Below are 22,917 nucleotides of genomic sequence, written 5' to 3'. Positions count from 1 at the left end.
GGGGAAGGGCCTTCTCTGTGGCAGCCCCGACCCTCTGGAACCAGCTCCCCCCCAGAGATTAGAACTGCCCCCACCCTCCTCACCTTTCGTAAACTCCTTAAAACCCACTTCTGCCATCAGGCATGGGGGAATTGAAACATCTCCCCCAGGCCGATACAGTTTATGTATGGTATGTTTGTGTGTATGTTTGCTTTTAATAATGGGGTTTTAGTGTTTCTCTTAAATTATTAGATTTGTTATATGTTGTTTATTATTGCTGTGAGCCGCCCCGAGTCTACGGAGAGGGGCGGCATACAAATCAATCAATCAATCAATCGAATGAATGAATGAATGAATGAATGAATGTACCACATATACTGTACCTGTGCATTTTGCCTAAATGTAGACCCTTACTTTTTTCTCCATTGAATTTTATTTTGTTAGATAGCACCCATTATTCAAATTTGTCAAGATCCTTCTGTATTTTGCACCTATCTTCTGGAGTGTTGGCTATTCCTGCCAGTTTGGTGTCATCTGCAAATTTCATAAATTTCCCATCTATCCCCTCGTCCAAGTCGTTGATGAAGATGTTGAACAGTACTGGGCCTAAAACCGACCCTTGGGGTACTCCACTACATACATCCCTCCGTTTGGATTATATAATATAATCCAGATTAAACTTGGTTTCCTTGCTATCATATCTAGGAGCGCATGGTGGCACGATGGTTAAAATACAGCTTTACAGGCAAATTCTGCTGCCTGCCGGCTGCCTGCAGTTTGACAGTTTGATTCTCACCTGTTCAAGGTTGACTCAGCCTTCCATCCTTCCAAGGTCAGTAAAAGGAGGACTCAGATTGTTGGGAGGCAATGTAAACTATGTAAACTGCTTGGAGAGGGCTGTTTATAAGTCTAAGCTGTTTATAAGTCTAAGTGCTATTGCTAAGTGCTAAACGGCAGCTTGATAACAAGTTTGGAAGGTTTCCTGAGACTCTGAAGGATTGCATATGCACCAGTTTGTATGATTTTGCTATATAAGAAGAAAAATTGGATGAGAAAAGGTAGAAAATTAGCAGCTGCTTTTCCCATTTCCACTTTTGAGTTCAGCAACAAAAGTTTCCAACATTTCAAGAAGAATCTCACAAAGAAAAAAAATCAACTTTGGCCATGTTTCAAATTGTTGGGTTTTTTTGGTCTTTTGAAAGAGATTTAAAACCCATGAAAATTGTGGTGTAATCAAACAGAGACCATTGTAGGAAATGACAGAGAAGTGACCACATCACAGAGAAACTCCAGAGGCTCCATGGATGTGAGTGGAAAGGAATTTGATACAATTAAAGTGGCAAATGATTTAATTTACATTAAACAAGTTTTTAAAAGTCCGTAAAGGTTCCCGTGACTTTTTTTGTTTAAAAAAACTTACCACGTTCACAATATCATAGAAACATAGAAACATAGAAGTCTGACGGCAGAAAAAGACCTCATGGTCCATCTAGTCTGCCCTGATACTATTTTCTGTATTTTATCTTAGGATGGATATATGTTTATCCCAGGCATGTTTAAATTCAGTTACTGTGGATTTATCTACCACGTCTGCTGGAAGTTTGTTCCAAGGATCTACTACTCTTTCAGTAAAATAATATTTCCTCATGTTGCTTTTGATCTTTCCCCCAACTAACTTCAGATTGTGTCCCCTTGTTCTTGTGTTCACTTTCCTATTAAAAACACTTCCCTCCTGGACCTTATTTAACCCTTTAACATATTTAAATGTTTCGATCATGTCCCCCCTTTTCCTTCTGTCCTCCAGACTATACAGATTGAGTTCATTAAGTCTTTCCTGATACGTTTTATGCTTAAGACCTTCCACCATATCAGTTTTTGCCCATTGATTAATTTCCTTCTTTACTGAATAGTCTACCACCCACTTTTTTTTTCTTCTCCCAGCTTTGACCCAGCTCAATTAATTCGCGCTGTGAATTATATTAAGATATACCAGCATCATTTTTTAGGAGAAGATAGATATTTGGAGTGAATTTGATATGTCCAGCCTTCTATAACTGCTCTTCTTTGGAACATTTCTCTGCTTCCAAAGCCGACGGACAGATAGGATTGATCAGAGCTAATAGGAACTGACATCACACAAGTTTCCCTGCTGAGATTTGCCAACCACAGCTGCGACGGCCAAACCCCGGCTAATTCCAGGCCCAGCCACTTTTGAGCAGGGATGTCCAATTCTATCAAATACTATGGCTGTGAAATGATGAGCTAATCTGGGGATGGCAAACTTCTGGTCCCCCACTCGCCAGGGTTCTGTTTTCTCTGGGTTGGATGCAATCTGGTGGCTGAAATTGATTTGGCCACATAATAAATCCCCGGGGAACAATCAGGTTCCGTATTAAAATTCGGGTTGATGAAATAATAAAGCTTGTGTGTTATAGAACAACCTTATTCAGATATAATAATATAGTCATGCTTTCCTTTCGCTTCCCCTCTCCTTCCCCCTCACCCTTCCCATACCCTGTCCCTTCCCCTCCCCTCTCCTCTTCCCCTCCCCTTTCTCCCCTCTCTTTGGTGAAGGGCTGCAAAATTTTTTACAACCACACTGTGGGTGTGGCTTATTGTGTGGGTCTGGCTTGATGGTCCTGTAACTGGGTAGGAGTGACTTGCCGGCCATGTGACCAGGTGGGAGTGGCTTGACAATCATGTGACCGGGTGTGTGTGGCTTAAAGGTCATGTGACTGGGTGGGAATGGCTTACTGACCAAGATAAGTTTTCAAATACAGTAGGTACCTGGACTCTTTTTCAGTTGATTAAGTCACATTATTTGAATATTATTCTTATTTATTCTTGTTTATTCGATTTGTATGCCGCCCCTCTCCGCAGACTCGGGGCAGCTTACAAATAGCCACAAAAAGGACAAATGATGGACAGCATTATTTGTTGAGGAGCACAGTAATATTTGAAGGTTTTGTACTGAACCCACAAGGTTCAGTACAGCTGCCAGCAGTTTTGCAGATCAAATCTTAATAGGCTCAAGGTTGACTCAGCCTTCCATCCTTCCAAGGTCAGTAAAATGAAGACCCAAATTGTTAGGGGCAATATAGTATGCTTACTCTTTGTAAACCGCTTAGAGAAAGCTGTAAGGCATTATGAAGCGCTATATAAGTCCAAATGCTATTGCTATTGTGTTTGACCTCAGGGGACACCCTCAGTGGGTGTGACCAGGGTTCGTCCATTAATTAATTAATTAATTAATTAATTAATTAATTAATTAATTAGAAACATAGAAGTCTGACGGCAGAAAAAGACCTCATGGTCCATCTAGTCTGCCCTTATACTATTTTCTGTATTCTATCTTAGGATGGATATATGTTTATCCCAGGCATGTTTAAATTCAGTTACTGTGGATTTATCCACCACGTCTGCTGGAAGTTTGTTCCAAGGATCTACTACTCTTTCAGTAAAATAATATTTTCTCATGTTGCTTTTGATCTTTCCCCCAACTAACTTCAGATTGTGTCCCCTTCTTCTTGTGTTCACTTTCCTATTAAAAACACTTCCCTCCTGGACCTTATTTAACCCTTTAACATATTTAAATGTTTCGATCATATCCCCCCTTTTCCTTCTGTCCTCCAGACTATACAGATTGAGTTCATTAAGTCTTTCCTGATACGTTTTATGCTTAAGACCTTCCACCATTCTTGTAGTCCGTCTTTGGACCCGTTCAATTTTGTCAATATCTTTTTGTAGGTGAGCTCTCCAGAACTGAACACAGTATTCCAAATGTGGTCTCACCAGCACTCTATGTAGCGGGATCATAATCTCCCTCTTCCTGCTTGTTATACCTCTAGCTATGCAGCCAAGCATTCTACTTGCTTTCCCTACCGCCTGACTGTATTAATAAATTAATTAATTCATACATTCATTCATTCATTCATTCAATATTCAATAGAATAATTCTCTCCTCCCCCATTTAATTTTCTCAGAAGTGCTCTTGTGGGGGGTCAAACATGGAGTCTATGTTAACCTAGCATTAAAATGCAAAGTGAACAAAATTCTCCCTCTCTCCACTGGCACCCAGCAACACAATGTGATTTTCAGCCTGCTGAACAGGTGTTGTGCATGTGCTGTTGTCAGGGTGGACGTGCTAAAAACCATCCATTTGACTTCTGGCCCCCGCTGGTTACTTTTGCTGAAATTTAAATTGCAAATTGCACGCTTTCCTAATGCTGCCTCTTATAAATCTAAATTAATTTATGATCTCTCCCTCTCCTCGTTTGCTAATAACACTTGTTCAAAAAAAGCTTACGTTACCAATCATTAGGAAAGGCCATTAATTTTTCCTCTGTTAATATTACATGAGAGGGTAAATCTTTCTCCAGATTGTCTGCAGAAGGAAGGGATAGGCGTAGATTTCAAGAGTTCTTTACCACTTTATTGGCTTGGATTATTAATTATTGTGCTGATCTAGGCACTGGGGCACAGGGCAAACAGACCATGTTATACATAGAAAGCTAAATTCTTAATTTTGTGGGTTCACTAGAGAAAATCTCACAAAGCCATTAAGCATGGCAAATTCTTGCACAAAACCACCCAGGTTTTGGCCAACATTTCAGGCTTTCTTTCATCTTTCTAGCATGAGATCCTGTGAAATTTGGGTGATATTTTTGCAGAGGTCTCCAGACCATCAGATGAAATTATCAAATGATGCCCAGAGAAGGCCATGATTGTATGTCCCATCTTAAGGCAACTACATTACCATATTTTTTGGAGCATAAGTAGCACTGGAGTATAAGGTATTCATCTGGCTAGTGTCCTTAGTGTGGTCAGCTTCAGCACATTATTTTATCCCCTGGTTTGGGCTGAAAAAAACCCTTCAGATGGAGTAGGAATGAAAACAAGCCTGCAAAGATCTAGGGCTGGAAAAAACTTCTTTGGAGGGAGTAGGGATGAAAAAATCCTGAAAGCTGGGAAGATAGTTAACACCTCTTTAGGGCTGAAAAAAACCTTTTTCCGAGGGAGTAGCAATGAAAACAAGCCTGCAAGCTGGGAAGAGCTGGGAAGAGCATTAGCACTTGTTAGGGCTGTGGGGGGAAAGCTTCAAAAAAAGCTATAATCGGAGGATAAGACGTACACAAAATTTCAGCTTCTTTTAGTGGGGGAAAAGGTGTGTCTTATACTCCAAAATTATTATTATTATTATTATTATTATTATTATTATTATTATTATTATTTAGATTTGTATGCCGCCCCTCTCCGTAGACTTGCGGCGGCTCACAGCAATAATAAAAACAATGTACAACAAATCTAATATTTAAAAATATCTAAAAACTCCTTATTTAAAAAGCAAGACATATACACAAACATACCAGGCATAAACTATATAAACCAGGGGGAGATGTCTCAATTCCCCCATGCCTGACGGCAGAGGTGGGTTTTAAGGAGTTTACGAAAGGCAAGGAGAGTGGGGACAATCCTAATCTCCGGAAGGAGCTGGTTCCAGAGGGTCAGGGCCGCCACGGAGAAGGCTCTTCCCCTAGGTCTCGCCAGACGACACTGTTTAGGACTCTGTGGGACCTAACTGGTCGCTGGGATTCGTGCGGCAGAAGGCTGTCCTGATATGGTAAATCTTGATTTCATGATTGTTCAAAGTTACAACATGCTGAAAAAAGTGACTTAGCACTGGTCGCCACATTTATATTGCACATCCTCACAGCACTTAGACGTATATGCTGCTTTGCAGTACTTTACAGCTTGTCTAAGCAGTTTACAGAATCGGCTGTAAAAAGATTTTAACCCCCTGTTATCCATCTCCTTGACTGTAGCTTTTATATTGCTTCTAACAATTTTAAATGTATTTACAGTATTTTATTTTTTAATTAGATTTCTATGCCACCCGACTCAACCGACTTGGGGCTGCTTATAACATAATAAATATAATACAAAACATGTAGAAATCTAATATTACAAATCTAAAAATTTCTAAACCCCTCATTATCTAAAAAACACAATCATCCACATTTAGCCAGTAATTTAACCATTCATGGCCAGAGTTGGCTAGCAAAGTTGGGTCTTCAAGGCCTTGTGAAAGACCAGGAGGATGGGGGCGGTGTGAATCTCTGGGGGGAGTTTTTTCCAAAGGGCCAGAGCTGCTACAAAGAAGGCTCTTCCTCTAGGCCCTGCCAACAGGACCGGAGAAAGCCGACCCTGTGGGACCTGACCAGACATTGGGATACATGAGGCAGAAGGCGGTCCCGTAGGTAATCTGGTCCTAAACCATGTAGGCTTTTATAGGTCATAACCAACACTTTGAATTGCATCTGGTGACCAATCGGTAACCAATGCAGTTCGTGGAGTGATGCTGAAATGTGGGCAGATCTTGGGAGCCCCACAATAGCTCACATTTTGCACTATTTGCAGTCTCTGATCGCTCTTCAAAGGTAGCCCCATGTAGAGAGCATCACAGTAGTCGAACCTTGAGGTGATAAGGGCATGAGTGACTGTGAAAATGTTTTTACATTTCTCTTTTTACTGTTTGTTGACTCTTTACTGTTTGTAGGCCGCTCAAAGTTGCCTTATCAATGAGGCAGGCAGCCTAAAAATTGAATTAATAAAGAGATTTAATAAACAGTGTAAGTTTTACAGGCTAAAGATACCAAAGCAGGCTAAAACCAATGCATAAACAAAATAAACAACAGGAATAACAGAAAGAAGAGCATCTGCTGCGAGAGCAGTCATGGGCTTCCCCAGGTATGCCCATGTTACACCAACACTCTTCAGTCTGCATTGGTTGCCGATCAATTTCCGGTCACAATTCAAAGTGTTGGTTATGACCTATAAAGCCCTTCATGGCATCAGACCAGAATATCTCTGAGACCGCCTTCTGCCGCACTAATCCCAGCGACCGATTAGGTCCCACAGAGTTGGCCTTCTCTGGGTCCCGTCAACTAAACAATGTCGGTTGGCGGGCCCCAGGGGAAGAGCCTTCTCTGTGGCGGCCCCGACTCTCTGGAACCAGCTCCCCCCAGAGATTGGAACTGCCCCTACCCTCCTTGCCTTTCGTAAACTCCTCAAAACCAGGCATGGGGGAACTGAGGTATCTCCCCCGGGCCTATACAATTTATGTATGGTATGTTTGTATGTATGTCTGCTTAATAATGGGGTTTTTAAAAATATTTTAAATTGTAAATTATTAGATTTATCATGAACTGTTTTATTGTGTTGTGAGCCGCCCCGAGTCTACGGAGAGGGGCGGCATACAAATCTAATAAATAATAATAATAATAACAATCTCTTTGAAATGCGAGAGTTGGGGGTTTAGAGATTGCTATTTGTATCATTACATGAGGGACAAAATTATTTATTTGGGATCTGTAAGCTGCCACACACACACACACACACACACACGGTTCGCTTCAGCTCAGGGTCTTCCTCACAAAATCTGGCTTGCATTCATAGCCTCAACAGTCTCTTTGAGCTGCTAAATGAATTGCTTCAGAAGAATACATTAACATGGTTTAAAAGGCCGTGCTTTTATTTTCTTTTCCTTTTCCCCCCCTCTTCAAACTGCCATAACTCTTGGGAAGATAAACGTAAAAGGGTTAATTGATCAGACCTTTTAAAAGGTGGGATAAACACTCGCTGGCATCAGCAGTTTGAAGGCAGCCTCGTTTCGGCCACAAACAACTGCAGGAAAACAGAGATGTTTTTGCCCTCCTTATCTTCTCAAGGAGCAGCGGAACTAATGGGCACCATCTAACAGAAGCTTAGGCATGTTTCTATGCCCAAAGGAGTATTTGGTGGCGTGCCATCCGACTTAGTGAATTTGGTTGGTCTGTTTTCTATCGTTTAAGTATGCAGAACCCTGCTGAAATTGCATTAGGCTGCCAGATGCTATACTCAATAGTGACAATAAGACAGGACTTTAGAACAGGAATCAAAGGATCCACCCAGAAAAGAGCTCCACCCAAATGTACAGTCAAGTTAGTTTTCTACATTTTGAATGAGCTCAACAATGTAGCTTACAGTTTTAACTATTAGACTTGTATACGGGTCTCTGGAGAGGGGTGGCATACAAGTCTAATTAATAACAACAACAACAACAACAACAACAATAATAATAGCTGTGCTCAGAAACTACAAATTGTGCAGAATGCAGCCACGCGAGCAGTCATGGACCTTTCTAGATATGCCTATGTTTCCCTGCAGACTGCATTGGCTGCTGATTGGTTTCCAGACACAATTCAAAGTGTTCGTAATGACCTATAAAGCCCTACATGGCATTGGACCAGATTACTTGCGGAAATGCCTTCTGCCGCATGAATCCCAGCGACCAGTGAGGTCCCACAGAGTCGGCCTTCTCCAGGTCCTGTCAACTAGACAATGTTGCTTGGCAGGGCCTAGGGGGAGAGCCTTCTCTGTGTGGACCCCGGCCCTCTGGAATCAGCTCCCCCAGAGATTTGTACTGCCCCCACCCTCCTCGCCTTTCGCAAGAATCTTAAGACTCACTCATACGTCCAGGCTTGGGGCAATTAGATCTCAGCCCCTTGGCCGACGAATATTTGTATGATTGTTGTTGAATGGGCATGACTGATTTTTAACACAGTTGGGGTTTTTAGATTGTTTAATATTAATTTAATTGGATTTAGTTATTGTAATTGTTTTTATATGTTGTAAAGCCACCCCACGTTCTTGGAGAAGGGCGGCATATAAATCCGAATGAATGAATGAATGAATGAATGAATGAATGAATGAATACACTATATTCTGAAGAGAACTTCTGATAAGACTACTAAATCAAAAGTCTAAAGAGACAACTGGACTTTCTGGGGGGGGGTGTTTCTGTTTTTTTTTAAAAAAAAAACTGAATAAGCTTCTTGGATGAGAAGCAAAACATCTTCAAAGAAAAACCAGAATATCCAGTTGAAAAAGCACCTTTGGGACAACCATGACCTGGATGACTAAGAATCTCCATAGTCAAAAGTCTAAAATTACTTGGGCTCTTTGTAAGCCAATATTTTTCAGGTAGTCCTGGCTCAACTTGGAGAATTACAACAAGAAGTTCTCAATAAGTACAATATTAAAAAAAATAGTTTGAGTGTCAACCCTCTATTGACACTGTAATGTGCTCCTGGATTGAATCTAGGTTAGGTGTGATGTGATTCGACTCAAGCTTGTTCCTAATTTCTTTGCCCCTTTTCTGGCTTCACTGCTGGAGTATGTTGGCCAGTAGGACAATTTTTTTAAAAGATCTGGAAATAATTTTTCTGCTGGAAGTGTACCAAAAAATGCTTTCTGCCTACAGAAAGGGAATCTCGCCAGCAAAAGCGCTTTCTTTTGGCAGAAATAGCTGGTGCCTGATTTTTACTCCTTCCAGCCAACACATCTTTGAATTTAGATGACATTGTAAGTATAAATAGAATAGCAGCTTTGAAATATACCTAGGATATGTATAGCCCATTCCTTTAAAGGGGAAATTGAACATCCCTAACCATCTCAGGATTCTGCCTACTCAAAAATAGCTCAGGACTGACAAGGAATTACAACAGCGTTTTTCAATCTTAGCAACTTTAATATGGGTGGAATTTAATTCCCAGAATTCAATTCTGAGAGTTGAAGTTATTATTTATTATTATTATTTATTAGATTTGTATGCCGCCCCTCTCCATAGACTCGGGGCGGCTTACAGCAATGATAAAAACAACATATAATGACAAATCTAATAGTTAGAATCTAAAGTAATAATAATACATTTAAAAAGCCTAAAAAACAAGAAACCCCAATATATAAAAACATATGTACAGTCATATCATACACAAAAAACTACATAGGCAGGGGGAGATGTTTCAGTTCCCCCATGCTTGATGACAGAGGTGGGTTTTAAGGAGTTTAGGAAAGGCAAGGAGGTTGGGGGCAGTTCTAATCTCTGGAGGGAGCTGATTCCAGAGGGTCGGAGCCACCACAGAGAAGGCTCTTCCCCTGGGTCCCGCCAAATGACATTGTTTAGTTGACGGGACCCGGAGGAGACCAACTCTCTGGGACTTAACTGGTCGCTGGGATTCGTGCGGCAGAAGGTGGTCTTGTAGATACCCTGGTCCGGTGCCATGAAGGGCTTTATAGGTGATGAGCAACACTTTGAATTGTGACCGGAAACAGATCGGCCACCAATGCAGGAATTCTGGGAGTTGAAGTTCACTCATCTTAAACTTGCCAAGGTTGAGAAACATTGAATTTCTTAATATCATCTATTATGGATAATCTTTACAGCAGGAGTCTCCACCTTTGGCAACTTTAAGACTTGTGGACTTCAACTCCCAGAATTCCTCAGCCAGCTTTGAGAAGTAGCTTTGAGAAGTAGCATATCCTTGTTGTTGTTAGTTGCGAAGTTGTGCCCAATCATGACCCCATGGACAACATTCCTCCAGGCCTTCCTGTCCTCTACCATCTTCTGTCCATTTAAACTCATGCCGACTGCTTCAGTAACTCCATCCAGCCACCTCATTCTCTGTCGTCCCCTTCTTCTTTTGCTCTCAATTTTTCCCAGCATTAGGCCCTTCTCCAGTGAGTCCTTCCTTCTCATTTGTTGGCCAAAGCATTTGAGTTTCATCTTCAGGATCTGTCCATATCCACATCTTGCTGTTCTAGGAAGGTGCATACCATTCTCAAAGACTCTTCTCATCCTGCTTACAATCTTTTTGAACTGTTGCCTTCTGGCAGAAGATACAGAACAACTAGAACTCAGACTACACGTTTCCTGAATGGTTTTTATCGCAGAGCTATGCTCGCACTTAACAACGAACTAAAGGGTCACCATCAGTGAACTGTTGGACAATATTACTCGGTTTGTCATGTAGATGGTTGAGTGGTTTAGGGTGGGGAATTTATAGTGGGTGGGACATTTTATTCTATTTTTTATTCTATTTTTATTCTATTTTTAAATTTACCTATTCTAATTTTATGTATGGTGGGACTGGTCTCTGGGTGTCACACAACTTTCGTTGCGAATGACAATTCGTTGTTTTGACAATGACAATAAATTTAATATTATTATATGTTGATAGGGATATGATGTATTAAAACAAATCAAAGTACTGTATCTCCCTATTTTATGGATACATTATCTCCTATTAGTTCAGTGGGCAACAAAATTGCTCTTCAAGCCCTAAACTTACTAATGAAATGGGGGAAAAAGCTTGTACAGAATGTATGTGTGAAAAATTCGCGAAATCCTTTCAGTTCTGTTGTTTAGAATGCATTCCTATATTTAGATATTCCTGTATTTAGAACTCTCTCTCTCAGGTATGTGTCTTTTTGTACCTGGATCCGGCTGCATTTCAGTTTTTGAAGAAAGTTAATATAAGAAGATTGACTTATCCCTCCCTCCATCCCTTCTTTCATCTCTCCCTCCCTTTCTTCCTCTCTCCCTTTCTATATAAATCCCTCCCTCCCTCCCTCCCTCCTTCCTTCCTTCCCTTTCCTTCCTCAATTCCTTTCCTCCCTCCCTCCCTCCCTCCGTCCTTCCTTTCCTTACTCCTTCCTTCCTTTCCTTCCTCAATTCCTTTCCCTTCCTTCCTTCCTTCCTTTCCTTCCTCAATTCCTTTCCTCCCTCCCTCCCTCCGTCCTTCCTTTCCTTCCTCCTTCCTTCCTTTCCTTCCTCAATTCCTTTCCTCCCTCCCTCCTTCCTTCCTTCCTTTCCTTCCTTCCTTTCCTTCCTCAATTCCTTTCCTCCATCCCTCCTTCCTTCCTTCCTTTCCTTCCTTCCTTTCCTTCCTCAATTCCTTTCCTCCCTCCCTCCTTCCTTCCTTCCTTCCTTTCCTTCCTCAATTCTTTTCCTCCATCCCTCCCTCCCTTCTTCCTTCCTTCCTTCCTTTCCTTCCTCAATTCCTTTCCTCCCTCCCTCCTTCCTTCCTTCCTTCCTTTCCTTCCTCAATTCCTTTCCTCCCTCCCTCCCTTCCTATATTCCTTCCTTCCAATATAACTTTATTATACACTCAAACATGTCAGCACAATATGTAATTAATTCACACACACAGTTTAAATACACCCCGGTTTACTACATGGATTCAGTCCTAGATATAGGTAAGCCACAAGTAGAATAAAATTCTAGACTGAAAAAAAAAGTTAATAAGATAAACAAGGAGATCATTGTAAAAAATGCTGGGGATCTGCTTTTGAAATACGCAAAACAGTAACTTTCTGCAAACTTATTATTTTCTTGGGATATTGTGTCCCTGTAGCCTGCAGATGTGGATTTTTAAATTTCAAGATAGCTGTGTGTTTCTATTCAGAAAGCTGAATTACTTCTTGCTGTGAAAAAAAAAGATATTGATTGCAGGAAATGAAGACAACAGCCTGCTCGGGGCTTGAGCTTCATTCATGAAAAGCAGTGCATTTGTTAGAGTGCAACCTTGGTGAATCTGAAGTTGTTTTCTACTTTCCCTAATTAAGCTTCCTTTAGAGATGGGCTCTCCAAGTTGGAGAAAGGCCTCCTTGTATCTGAAATTGAATTCCTAAATTCCTCTCCTTGTCTATACATCAAAGGGAGGTATATTGAGCTGTCCGAGACACCAATTACGTTAACCGGGAGCTATTCAGGACCTTCCATTGTAATTTATTGCCAAGGAAAGAAGTTTTCAGTCCCAAACTAGACAGGAAGCTGGCTCTTTGCCCAGTTATCCAAACCAATCGAGAGAAAGTATTAAAACAAAGGGCAGATTAAGAGAGTAGATTAGTGTCCTAACATTTTAATTTTGATGACCTGGACAACTGTCATATTACGGGACCCAAATGCTTCGAATGGCAATGTCCATTAGAGGTCATCTGTGAAAGTGGGATCAAATGCATGGGCTGAAGTCAAAGTTCATAACGTGGTGTATCAGTAATAATTAAGTGGTTTCGGTCAATAAAAGTCATTGGACTGAAAATGCTTTTAAATACAACTGTGGGACAGGGACTCATGAAGAATTAAAATTGTTGTGGAGTGAATATTAGACTTTGTGTTAGTATTTTTTTGCTATTGAAAAAGGGAACCCCTCTTTAACTCTTATCCCACCAAGACTTCCAAGGACAGACACTTTTAGAAAAACATATTTCAATTGGCAGGAATATTCACACAAGATATGCAATGATTAATATAACATTAATTTTGATATACTTTATATTTCATGTATTCACTATTGCATTAGCTTGCTGGCATTATTCTTTGTGCACTACCTAGAGTCTTTTAAGATTGAAGGCAGGTTAAAATGTTTACATTTAATTAGATGAGAAAATAATGTCCTGGGAAGTTAGTTGATCAGTTGGATATACGAACCACTTTAAGCAGCTTTAAACAGCACACAGTAGCACAAGCCTAAACATTCAAAAGAAGCTTTCCTAGGTTTAGTGTATTGAAATCTATAGTATTAAGGTGTCTATAGAATTGCAACTTTTACATAGTTTTGCCTAGTTTAATTCATGTTTTTGCTGATTTTATCAGCAACATTATTTTTAATTTATTAAAATTTAATTAAGACATAAGCAACACAATCTAAAATCAAGCAATTAAGAACGTATTCTATTCCTTGAGATTATTTTTAGTGTGATATGTTCTTCCAGAATAGACACAAAGAAAAAAATATTAGAATTTAGATGAGCCAAAGTGGTGCAGTGGTTAGGATATAACAGATATGGGAATACTCACGGGTCACACACTGGCCATGCCCACTCCTGTTTTAATGAAGGGGGGGAAAGTCGCAACACATCATGTGTTGACAATATGACAATATGAGTTTGACACCCCTGGAATACAGTATTGCAGGCTGACTCTGCAAACAACCAGGAGTTCGATCTGACTGACTCAAGGCTTCCATCCTTCCGAGGTCGGTAATATATGGATTTAGATTATTGGGCAATATGCTGAACTCTGTAAATTTCTTAGGGAGTGCTGTTTCAGAGTGCTCTGAAGTCAGTAATGAACTGTTGCCCCCATGGGGGGTGGGTACACCGCCACAGTGGGGGTAGTAAATTTATGCACTATTTATTGAATACACAATAGTTTTTTTATTGTCCTTCCTTCTCTAGTACCTAAGTATGATCCTTAATTACTTTTAAAATAGGAAATAATTATTTTGTTTTTACCCATAAATACTTTAATCATTTTAATCACTATCTAGAACTGAACTTTTATAGCAATTAAAGAAAGTTGAGCTACTTGCCTAATCTGTTATCATACTGAACTTTGTGGGTTCAGTACAAAACCTTACAATGTTACTGTGCTCCTCCACAAATAATATGGGGGAAGTTCTAATCTCCAGGGGGAGCTGGTTCCAGAGAGTTGGGGCCACCACAGAGAAGGCTCTTCCCCTGGGACCCACCAGACAACATTGTTTAGTCGACGGAACCCGGAGAAGGCCAACTCTGTGGGACCTAATCGATCACTGGTATTCGTGCGGCAGAAGGCGAACCTGGGCAAACGTCCCCCTCGCCACAGCTGAAAGATGGTTCTCTAATGTGAGCTGTGGATCGAGGAGGACGCCCAAATTGCGGACATTAAATGGTAACAATCAGTCTTTTCAGCCAGGAAAGAAGTAACCAGTCCTGTCCTCCAAAGCTAAACTACAGCTGATGACTGGGTACAGGTTCACCCATACCATTGACTGGGCACAGCGACACCTGTCATTTGACAAAATCACACAATAGCTGCTGATTATTCCTTGAGTTTCTTCAGAAAGGATTTTAATCTGTGGGGAGGAATGCATCCATAGTCTCCATCTTCTTATTTTCGTGCTAAATTCTGAAAGAACCCATGAAGCTTGGAGAATTTTCAGATTCAGAAGATCTACAGGGAGTGGACAAAAAAATGGAAACACTTGACTTTTTGGCATCATAATGTTTGAACATGTTCAAATCAATCAAAACTTGACATATTTTAATGTTTTTAAAAAATTCTGTTATTTGATATGTTTTTTTAAACTACCTTTTTGTTTTTCAGAAATTTAAGGAAATTGGTTATAACCTTCTAGAAAGCTACCTTATTTGGCTTCATCATCTGAAGCCCCAGCAAATTTATGATCTAGTTTTCCTAATATCAGCGGATGTATTTCTCGCAAAACGAGAACTCAATACAGACTTTACGGCATCAATACCCTCTGCGTGTTTTTCTGCTGCACTTTTATTGTTTCCTGTGCTGTAGGCCCATCTCTTTAAATACCATCCTTCATTTCAATCACTTGAGAGCATCTTATTGCAGCAGCAGACCAATTCCTCTAGAAAGCTGCCTCCTTCTCCCCCCACTTGATCAATAAACATGCACAGAGCAAAGATAAATAAACTTGAAACAGACATCATAATTAACCTGCTTTGGTGAGAACAAAATGAATTAGCGATGATTGAATGTTTTGCAAAGGGGGGTGGGGGAGTAAAGAGCCCCATTTCTTTGGCTGTAGCTCTCTGCAGCCTATTTCAATAACTCAAGAATCTTTTGAAAAAGCTGCTTGAAACAGCCAAGACCTTGCAATAGCCAGAGATAGGAAGCAGAAAAATAATCCCTTAGTCAGACCAGAATGGGCGATGGCTTTTGGGAACTACAATGGAAATGAAGCTGTTGAAAGCTTTTAAAGTTGCATACCAATGAAGCACAAAAGAAGGAAGGAAGATTGCCTCCTTCGGCATCCCTGAGTTGGTTTGGGGAAAAAAAGAAGTAGGAGACATTTTCAAAGAATAAGTTTAACTTTATTTTTTTGGTATGCAACTTGGCTGGATAGGAAAAAAAAGTGTATTGGTGTATTTGCAGAACAGGTGTACAGTGTTCCCTTGATTTTTGCGGGTTCGAACTTCACGAATAGCCTATACCACGGTTTTTCAAAAAATATTAATGAAAAAATATGGTTTTTTTTTCTATACCACGGTTTTTCCCGCCCAATGACATCATACGTCATCGCTTAACTTTCATCTGCCATTGCTGATTGGCTGAAATCTTGGCCAGTCAGCATTGTTATCGCAATAATAATAATAATTGTTAATAAATAATTATGTTTATAAATATCAGGATCACTAAGTGTCTTATTCAATGGTGAGTACCAGTAATAATGGTGAGTAAATGGTTGTTAGGGGAATGGGAAATGGTAATTCAGGGGTTTAAAGTGTTAAGGGAGGGCTTGTGATACTGTTCATAGCCAAAAATGATGTATTTACTTCCGCATCTCTACTTCGCGGAAATGCAACTTTCGCGGGTGGTCTCAGAACGCATCCCCCGTGAAAATCGAGGGAACACTGTAATCCTTGTTCTCATGAGAACATGCTATTGTTAACTGAGAAGGGACCATCTTTATTTTAAATGTTGAAAGAGGAAAAGATGGGCGGGGGAAGCAGGGATGAAACGCTACGGGTTCAGCCCAGTTCGGGTGTAATGATAGTGACGGTGGCCAGTGGTTTGGAGAACTGGTAGCGATGGCAGAGTGAGACTCCATCCACCTGCCTGGATGCTGCCATTTTTGGTTTTTAATCCTCTGCGCATGCACAAAGGCTTCTGCGCATGCGCAGAGGGTGAAAAAGTGTGTGTGATGATGGTGCACATGTGCAAATCATGCAGTTTTTGAACCGGTAGGGAAGATAAGTATATTTCACTGCTGGGGAAAGAATAAAGCCATACATGGTACCAGACCAGATTACTTACAGGACCCTCTTCTGCCTCATGTATCCCAGCGCCTGGTCAGGTCCCACCGAGTTGGCCTTCTCTAAGTCCTGTCAGCCAGACAATGTCATCTGGTGGGGCCTAGGGGAAGAGCCTTCTCTGTGGTGGCCCGGGCCCTTTGGAACGAACTCCCTTCAGAGATTCACACTGCCTCCACTCTCTCCGCCTTCCGCAAGGTTTTAAAAACCCGCCTCTGCCAACAGGCTTGGGGCCATTGAGTTTTAATATCTAGCCCTGGCCAATGACTGAATGTGTGGTGCATGATGGGATGAATGTGATTGATTAATTTTAAGTATCTACATTTATTTATTTATTTATTTTGTCAAGTACGTATTGGCAGTATACATAGATATAACGCTTTTTATATACATGTGAGGGAAACATTAGGACAGGGATGGTAGGCAGGCTGATGCACTTATGCACACCCCTTACTGACCTCTTAGGAATTGGGTGAGGTCAACAGTGGATAATCTAAGGTTAAAGTTTTGGGAGTTTGGTGACAAAACTACAGAGCCAGGTAGTGAGTTCCAGGCATTAACTACTCAGTTGCTGAAGTCCTATATTCTATAGTCAAGTATTATTATTATTATTATTATTATTATTATTATTAATTAATTAATTTATTTTAATTGGATTTGTATGCCGCCCCTCTCCGTAGACTCGGGGCGGCTAACAACAGTGATAAAAAACCGCATGTAACAATCCAATATTAAAACAACTAAAAAAAACCCTTATTATAAAACCAAACATATATACAAACATACCATACATAAATTGTAAAGGCCTAGGGGGAAAGAATATCTCAGTTCCCCCATGCCTGATGGCAAGGGTGGGTTTTAAGAAGCTTATGAAAGGCGAGGAGGGTGGGGGCAATTCTAATCTCTGGGGGAGTTGGTTCCAGAGGGCCGGGACCGCCACAGAGAAGGTTCTTCCCCTGGGTCCCGCCAAATGACATTGTTTAGTTGATGGGACCCGGAGAAGATCCACTCTGTGGGACCTAACTGGTCGCTGGGATTCGTGCAGCAGAAGGCGGTCCCTGAATGGTTTGGAGTAGTTTACTTTGAGTTTGTATCTGTATTGTTGTGGTTGAAGCTGAAGTAATCGCTGACAGGAGGGACGTTATAGCAGATGATTTTATGAGCTATGCTTAGGTCATGTCAAAGGCGACATAGTTCTAACCTTTCTAAACCTAGGATTTCAAGTCTGGCTGCATAAGATAGATATTCTGTTGCGAGTAGAGGAGTGGAGGGCTCTTCTCGTAAAGTATCTCTGGACACTTTATAATGTATTTATGTCCAAAATGCGGTGTGGGTTCCAGACAGATGAGCTGTATTCAAGGACTGGTCTGGTGAAAGTTTTGTATGCTTTGGTTAATAGTGTGATATTACCAGAGAAGAAGCTCCATGTTGAGGAGCAGCCACTGGTATATTGCTGATAGGTGTAATGTTGCTGTCAGCCTAAAAATAATTCACTTTCTACTTGATGGGAGATGCTTTTAATAGATAGACACAGCCTGCTGATGGAAATGATGTATTAACCTGATGTATTAACCTATTCCCAAAGAGTAACAATTAAGGCACAGAAAATTTACCTTCCCTGTTTCTTCCTTTCTAGAAACAGAATCGATTATTAAAGCAAAATTGGAATTAAGGTTGAATTTTAGGGTTGGGAAGAGCAGATGAAGTTGAGTTTGCAACATTGCTATCCTATTGGGAATCCAGAAGGTGCGTTTCCAAAAGTTAATTGGACTTTGGGGGGGGGGGAGTTTATTTGAAAATGTTTCACTTCTCATCCAAGAACTTTCTTCTGCTTCTTCATTCTTCAAAGGACCCGAAGAAGCTTCTTGGATGAGAAGCGAAACATTTTCAAAGAAAAAAACCCCCCAAGAAAGTCCAGTTGCTTTTTGGAAAAGCACATCTGGGATAACGGTGAGACTGGAAATCTCCATAGATATCATATTGGGAAGATTAAACTAGGTGGAGAAATATAGAAACATAGAAGACTGACGGCAGAAAAAGACCTCTTTTGAGGTCTTTTGAGAAAACTGAAGTAGCTATTGAAATGGGCAGCGATCTCCTTATTCCCATCAATGCGTGTATTATTCCCGGTACTAAGCTTCGTGATGCTGCAGTTTTTCTTCTTCCTATCACTAATATATCTGAAGAAGGTTTTATCCCCCTTCTTTACAGATTTCGCAATTTCTTCCTCTTTTGAGGCTTTAGCAGCATATATTATCTGTTTTGCCTCCTTCTGTCTCATTAGGTATGGGTGTTTTTCAATCTGATTAAACTCTTAATTTGAAGTTTGTGCTAAACACCTATGGGCGCCGCTGAGAGGGACGGTGCAAACATTAGGCAGGACAAAATTTAAATCTCAAATAATATCACAATCTGGAAAATGTCCCCCTAAAGATATAACATTGAAGAAAAAAAAAAAGCTGGCTTTGAAATAGCCTGTTAACTGGGAGGCCAAATTTTGGCAGCATGAGAAAACGAGCTTCCTGTGTCTGGATGTCATTTATGAGCAAAAGATCATCCATCATTGATTTATAGGCATATGAATGTTCTCTTGTCTTGAATATTCTGACAAATTGAAACAAGGAAATGCTTTTTAAAAATCCACGAGGCTGGAAGAATCTGTTTCCTTGAGTTGAAGTAATTTTCTTCTGGTATAAATAAAACATTATCTGCAACCATGAACCATGTTCATTTTTGAGTCCCTGAGTTCTATGTTGTTGACATATGTACCGATATTTGAAACAGTTCTTTGTGGAGAAGACTTCAATATGGAGAACTTTAAATGACATTTTCTTGCTGTTATTCTTCCCATCCGGCAGGTGGCAGTGTTAAGAGAGTGGTTCCTTTTAAAGATTAACACTGTATTTAAAAGGTTGCTTTAGGAAGATGTATACAATTATGTTGAGACGCCATTCATGGTACAAGGACCACAAGACTGGGAGGAAAGGTGAAACAGAACTTCTTTTAGAAAATAAAGAGTTAATTTATATGCATGGATTGTCCTGTTTTGTTTTCCATCATTGAAAAAAATAACAATTTTTTCTGCAGAAAAAGTTTTTTTTTCTTTAAAAAACAACAGCGCCAATGGCAACATTTCCTTGAGTATATTTCAAAGATATCCAGGAAACCTTGAAAAAAGTCAGATGGTGGCCATGAACAGGAAGCAGATTAAAAAGACAGGGCTTCAATTACTTGGTTATGGCCAACATTTTAGGTTTTTTGACTTCTCTAATGGATAACCTTGGAATACAATGAATATTGGTAATGTCTGATAGAAACTTTCCTCCTGTTACACTCTACACCCTGTTATCAACCTTCAGCCTAATTCACTTCATTGGTTGTTAGGAGCATTATGTTGGAGAAAGGAAAAGGTCCATCATATTATTATTATTATTATTATTATTATTATTATTATTATTATTATTATTATTATCATCATCATCATCATCATCATCATCATTTTCATTTTCATTTTCATTTTTATCAGCATTATCATAATTATTATCATCATCATCATCATTGTTGTGTCCAGAGGACAGTTGAGGAATGTGCCCGCCTCTTACCCTTGGCAGGAAAATACAGACCTGGGATTGGCCAGATCAGCCTGGCAGCAGGAGGTATAAATAGCTGCCAGGTGTGGCCATCTTTTCAGTTATTGTTAACAGTTCCTGTTGCACGTTATTCATTACCTTCGTTCAATAAACCTGTGAATGTTAACTGGCCTACCGGTGTCTTATTGGGCAGATTTTACACTGGCGACGAGGAAGTTACAGACCACGCTGATTTCCTGGGCAGATTTTACCATCATCATCATCATCATCATCATCATCATCATCATCATCATCAGTAGTATTAGACTTGTATGCTGCCCCTCTCCGAAGACTAGACTGGCTCTCCATTAATAGCAGTTTTTTAAAAACGTAAGACAGTGATGGCAAGCCTTTTTTTCCTCAGGTGCCGAAAGCATTTATGTGCACACTATCGCACAAGCTAGAGTGCCCACACCCATCATTCAATGTCTCAAGAGTGCAAAAATGGCTCTTGAAGCTCTCTGCAGGCTGGAGAGGGTCCATTTCCTGACTTCTGGGGGCCCAGTGTGCCTGTTTTTTGCCCTTCCCAGGTTCCAGAGGCTTCCCTAGAGCCTGGGGAGAGCTAAAATGTCCTCCTGACCCCTGAAGCTCTCCGGAAACTGACCAAGGAGAGATTCAACATGGAGATAAGGAGGAACTTCCTGACGGTCAGAGCGATCAACCAATGGAACAACCTACCAGCGGACGTTGTGAACTCCAACACTCTGGACATTTTTAAGAGAAGATTTAACTGCCACTTGACTGGTGTGCTATAGGGTTCCTGCTTGGGCAGGGGGTTGAACTCGATGGCCTTCATGGTCCCTTTCAACACAAACCAACCAACCAACCAGCCAACCAGCCAACAACCACCCAACCACCCAACCAACCAGCCAACCAGCCAGCCAACCAACCAACCAACCAACCAACCAACCAACAATAAATAAATAAATAAATAAATAAATAAATAAATGCCTCCCAGAGCCTCCATGTGAACCGAAAATCAGCTGGCTGGCATGCACATGCATGATAGAGCTAAGCTAGAGCAATGGTTTGCATGCTGCCAAATATGGCTCCACATGCCACTGTGGCACATGTGCCATAGGTTTGCCATCACAGACATAGGATAATTGCCATATGAAGCTTGGTCTTTTACTTCATCATCCTGATTTGCAATAGGGTTATGGAGTGCTCTTAAAACACGAGTGTTGTACTAGTTGAGCTTCAAAATTATCGTGATACCCGTGGGTAATTTTGAACAATTGATCTTGTTTAACTCCATCTACCTCACAGGATTGTTGTTGTTAGGAGATAAGGATGGGCGGGTGGGAAGAATACTAGAGATGCCACCTTTGGAACAAAAGGCAAGAACTAAATCTAACAAATAAGATAATTGTGCATTTGAAAACACACAGTGGGTAGTTCTGTGCATATACAATAACCCAGAAACACAGTGCTATTTTCTATAATTCTGTAGTATGGTATTTTTCACACTTTAAAGTGTGTGGATCTCAACTCCCAGAATTCCCCCAGCCAGAAACACTATTTAGGACACGTATGTTGGATGTAACATTACATATGACTATTAAGCAGTTTGTGGTATTTGGTGATGTGCTGCAGACTGCAAATCTGGTGCTGCAAAATATGAGCTGTGGAGGAAGGATCCAAACAGTTATTAAGTATTTGCTTGAAATAACCAATTTGGCTCTCCAAAATACAGTTTGTGGATCACTTCTCTTTCTATGAAGAGAATTGTTTTTCCTCAGGCTTCTCGACGAAAGCCTAGATTCTAGAGCTCTGGTCTTAAGGAAAAAGGACGTTTTCCTATTTTGTTATTTAAAAATAAATAATAATTTAAGGATGTCCTTGGAAGTGCCTAATCTTGTATCAACCTCCAACATCTTTATTTTTATTCTCTCTTCTCTATTGTTTTTGTTCATTTAACAGTAGCTGATGGTAAACACCTCTCCAAATGCTTTTGCTCCGACATATTATTTCGTTTCTGGTTGTTCAATTTACCAGGCAGTTGTTTTCAAATAGACAGGACATTTCTGCACGTCAGATTCATATAAACCAGAGGAAAACAGTAGAGTGTGCTACATCTGACCTGGTGACTGAGTGACAGAAAATGTTTACTGAACTCTTTAGAAGACTTTAAAAAAAAAATTATTATTCAAAGGTTGGACAGTCTCTGCTATTTTCAAGGAATTGGAAAGAAGCCATAAGAGAAATTATAGAACAATTACTTAAGATAGCCATTTGTTTCAACATGGTGCAATTGCTTTGTGGCTGAAACAAATCAAGTGGGATAATACAACATTCAGTTTTGATCATATCAGAATAGAATAGAATAGAATAGAATAGAATAGAAATTCTATTCTACACAAGGAATTTGTCTTTGGTGCATATGCTCTCAGTGTACATAAAAGAAAAAGATACATTCCGGTCACAATTCAAAGTGTTGGTAATGACCTTTAAAGCCCTACATGGCATTGGACCAGAATACCTCCGGAACCGCCTTCTATCGCACAAATCCCAGCGGACGATAAGGTCCCAAAGAGTTGGCCTTCTCCGGGTGCCTTTGACTAAACAATGTTGTTTGGTGGGACCCAGGAGAAGAACTTTCTCCGTGGCGGCCCTGGCCCTCTGGAATCAACTCCCCCCGAAGATTAGAACGGCCCCCACC

At 40.5% G+C, this 22,917-nt stretch overlaps 1 protein-coding gene across 8 annotated transcripts in view; it reads left to right on the top strand.

Annotated features, from left to right (window-relative positions):
- MECOM (MDS1 and EVI1 complex locus) overlaps positions 1 to 22,917 on the top strand; it is a 732,881-nt gene that overhangs the window by 24,807 nt on the left and 685,157 nt on the right. The window lies entirely within an intron of this gene.

The sequence above is a fragment of the Erythrolamprus reginae genome, chromosome 5, assembly GCF_031021105.1.
Source record: "Erythrolamprus reginae isolate rEryReg1 chromosome 5, rEryReg1.hap1, whole genome shotgun sequence".
NCBI lineage: Eukaryota > Metazoa > Chordata > Lepidosauria > Squamata > Dipsadidae > Erythrolamprus > Erythrolamprus reginae.
This window is presented reverse-complemented; position numbering and strand designations above follow the sequence as displayed.